At 46.0% G+C, this 3,630-nt stretch overlaps 1 non-coding gene across 1 annotated transcript; it reads left to right on the forward strand.

Annotated features, from left to right (window-relative positions):
• Positions 1 to 268: 268 nt before the first annotated feature.
• Positions 269 to 387, forward strand: LOC111742473. Its single transcript, XR_002781349.1, has one exon. It is a non-coding gene; the product is annotated as a 5S ribosomal RNA (ribosomal RNA).
• Positions 388 to 3,630: the final 3,243 nt, after the last annotated feature.

A 3,630-nucleotide genomic window follows, 5' to 3' on the forward strand; every position in this document is an offset into this window, starting at 1 on the left:
TCCACAGTTACAAAACACTTGTATATAGTTCCCACTGTATATCGAACCCAGCGATCTAATCTTTGCACCCCGATTTCTAGCACACAGAGGTCATTAAGAACTGTTTGCTGAATGCACAGCGCGTGCAGCCCTGAATTCATTTGTGAAGGGCGGGGAGAGAGCTCAACAGTCTAATCAGGTTTCATTTTCCATGTGGTCAAACTGGAATTCTATTCAGGTAAAAGCTAGATTTGTGACAAGAAATGCAAATGAAAAATGCACTGACCATGTCTATGGCCATGCCACCCTGAACAAGCCCGATCCCGTCTGATCTCAGAAGCTAAGCAGGGTCGGGCCTGGTTAGTACTTGGATGGGAGACCACCTAGGAAGACCAGGTGCTGTAGGTGTAAAAAATTAAAAAATAAGGGATTGTAAGCTGACGAAGTCCTTGTGATCTGCAAGGTTAACTAAGGGTTATCTTGTCTAAAAAAAAAAAAAAAAATGCACTGACAGAAGCGACACAACTAGGTGTCACCCTCGGGAACAGGTCTGGATCACTCATCTTGGGCTGACCAAGGGCAGTACGCTAAAAAGTTAGCTGCTCTTTTCTCTTTGGGGCACGACCTCAGGGAAATCAAGTTCCGGAAGCCACCATTCTGGATCATCAATAGACAGCTATGTCTGGGAAAAAAAAAATTTTCTATTTATGAAACAGGCTTCATGAGAGTCCTTAAAACCAAAAACTGAGGGTAACCTCGAAAAACGAAGTGTCTGCTCAGAGCGGAGTGTCTGTAGGTCTGTAGTGACACCGAGTTCTGGTCTAGGCTGCTCCCGGGAGGAGCAAGCACAGCCTCTGCTGGAGAAGGCTGACTTCCCACGCGGCTCACTCCCGTCACCAGCCACAGCTACCAGAACGGAAACAACCGTCCTCCTCCTCCTCCTGCGCGGCCTGCTCCGGCTGCCTCTCCCTTCGAACTCCCTCACTGAGGCCACGTTACCGACCCTGGGCAGGGTCCACTTTCCAGCTCGAAAAGCTCCTCCTGGCAAGAAATGTCCTCCTCTCCCTCTCTTAACGCCACCACTTAATACCAGACGAACCCCTCCAAGTCTAAACTACCTCATCTCTCTGGGAAGTCCTGAGTCAGAAGTCCTCACTGTGTGTGCGCGCCCCTTCGAGCACTGTCCCATTCTGCCGTGTCATTAGTGTTTTCTCCCTGCTGTTTTTATCCGTTCTTTAGGGAATTCAGAGACCCGAGTGACTTTTATAAAAGAGAACTTATCTTACTCTTATTCTCTGACCACAGAACTCGGCACATATTAGAGTCAATTACATTCTAAACTTGGAAATACGGAAACTGCTGTCGCTTCACTGTTAAGTAGTCAGGGGACACAAGGTCACCTACGAGAGCTTAGGGTGACCTGAGATGCTTTGGCTCTCAGACTGGCATGCTAGGACCAGTGACTTCAACATGACTGGAGCTGACACACTCTTTACCGAAGGCTGTTTGGTTATTTATTAATTCCTTTCGTTACCTCTTATCTTTTCAACCCCCACTTTGGAGGAAAAAGGGGGAGGAGGAGGGTATATTAATCATTAAAAAGCCTAAATTAATTTTTTTGAAAAGATTGGGTCTTACTAAGTAATCAATTATGGTTAAAAATAATTTCTATACTTCTTTTGTTCTCGTCCCACAGGAAACAGTTAAGATGGAAAAACAGCAGTGTGTCTAGTTTGCTTACAGCATTTTCCCGTAGAGAAGTTTTCCAAAGGAGGTAGAGCGTGTATTAAACTAACTACACGGCACCTGGGATCCTTTAGATTAATGACGATGGTGTTTGTCCTGCCTCCTCATATCACAGGATTCATTTCATTTCTAAAACTGTTAGCTGCTACAGAGATTTCTAAGATAACGCAGCCCTTCATGATGAAAAAAAGAATCCCGACACAACGCTGCAGAGGTTCCACCTGAGCAAGTCCCCCTGCTTGGGTCCAGCTTGCTGATTCGGCCCCACCGATCCAGGGAGACTGTCCAGCCAGGCCCTGCTGAAATTAACCAACCTAAAAGGCCCTCTTTGTCACCCCAGTGAAGTAGAACGAGTCAATTCTATACCAAGTGCTTTGGTCAGGCAATAATGGACTTTTCTTTCCTGCAGTAGGTCAGCTGACGTCAGGAGGTGGGAGTTCTGCCAAGCCACAACTAGCTGTCTCCGGGGAGCCGGGCATCTGAAAGTCATCAATGCTCTCCCACTGCCGTGGCATTCCGATTTTCAATGGCATGATCACAGGAGTCTAAGATCCTAGGTTAAGAAGCTTCCCCCATCCTTAACCTGATAGGAGCTGTCTCTAGTTCATCCATACAAGTTCTAGTTTCTTTTTGCTCACAAAAGGGCTATTTTCACAGACTATAATAAACACAGGAAAAATTCTCTAATCACCAGGAACTACAGCCATCCAAAGTTGCTCTAACCTCTCACCCAAAACTGTGAGAGAGTGAGTGGAATTCCTTGGATTCCGCCTGTGTGCACCATGTCCCCTCCAAGACTAGGGCAGAGGCTGCGAGAACTCCGCCCCTGCCCTCAAATATGCAGCTGACTGATAAGGCGGGACTCCACAGAGAATGTTCCAGGCCATTCCCAGCCTTAATGGGATTAACGCCTTTGGAGGGCTAGAAAGGAAGACTTTGGAAAAGAGCCATTAAAAAACAATCTCCAACCACACCAGCCTATCTATCTGGTTCACTAACTGCCTAAAAACCGCACGGGACTACTACCAACTGACTGCTTATCTCAAAGCAACTGATCAGCTCTGATTTTGCCAGTCAAATCTATGTACAAGGAGAAGGAAGGAGGGGGAATGAAGTGCTGAATAAATTCTCTGTATGTTTAAGGACAGCTCTCCATTTAATGTAACGAGAAAAGGGTCCTGTTTTTGCAAATATCGTTAGGGAAGACTGAAGATGAAGGCTGGTTACGAACGCTGCAATGCAGCAGGCAAAACGCCGGCTGCATCAATTCAGCAAGTCATGTGAACTGATCTCAGGGGATGAAACAGGAATTACAACCGTGTCCTCTATTGTCATAAATGAAAAGAACTGGTCAGCGTTCTTACAATACTGCTAGATCTCTGGGAAGAAAGAGCAGGGTCTAAAGAAATGAATCTTGGCTAAAAAGTTCTAGTTTAATCCAAAGATATAACACGCCTGAGAATGACTCCTCATATCCAAAACAAATTCATACGCATTAGTCAACAAAAAATGGAGGCCTTCTAAACAGGCTAGTCATTAACATCTCTGTCTTCTTGCTGAATGCCAAGAGATAGCTGTTGGAGGCAGTCCTTGGTACTTAGGAGATTTTTAAATGCGTTAACCTAAGCTACAGAAGCTATGGGCCCCAGTGTGCCAGAGGAAAGAAGCATCTGTCTTTGAGGACAGGAGAGGCAGTGGGTGGGACCGACGCTGTGTTAAGCCACAGAAAAGACTGCAGAAACGAACATTTTCAAACCAAAGGCCAAATGCGTTGGACTCTGCAAACTTGGTGCCTGCAGTGAGTGCCTGAGGATGCTCTCACTCCGATCTGGGAGAGCGGAAGAATTCAGTTTCTCTGTGGAACCTCAGAAGAGAATAAAATTGTAGTGAAGATGAAAGGAGTCA

The sequence above is a fragment of the Pteropus vampyrus genome, unplaced genomic scaffold (genome assembly GCF_000151845.1).
Source record: "Pteropus vampyrus isolate Shadow unplaced genomic scaffold, Pvam_2.0 Scaffold95, whole genome shotgun sequence".
Taxonomy (NCBI): domain Eukaryota; kingdom Metazoa; phylum Chordata; class Mammalia; order Chiroptera; family Pteropodidae; genus Pteropus; species Pteropus vampyrus.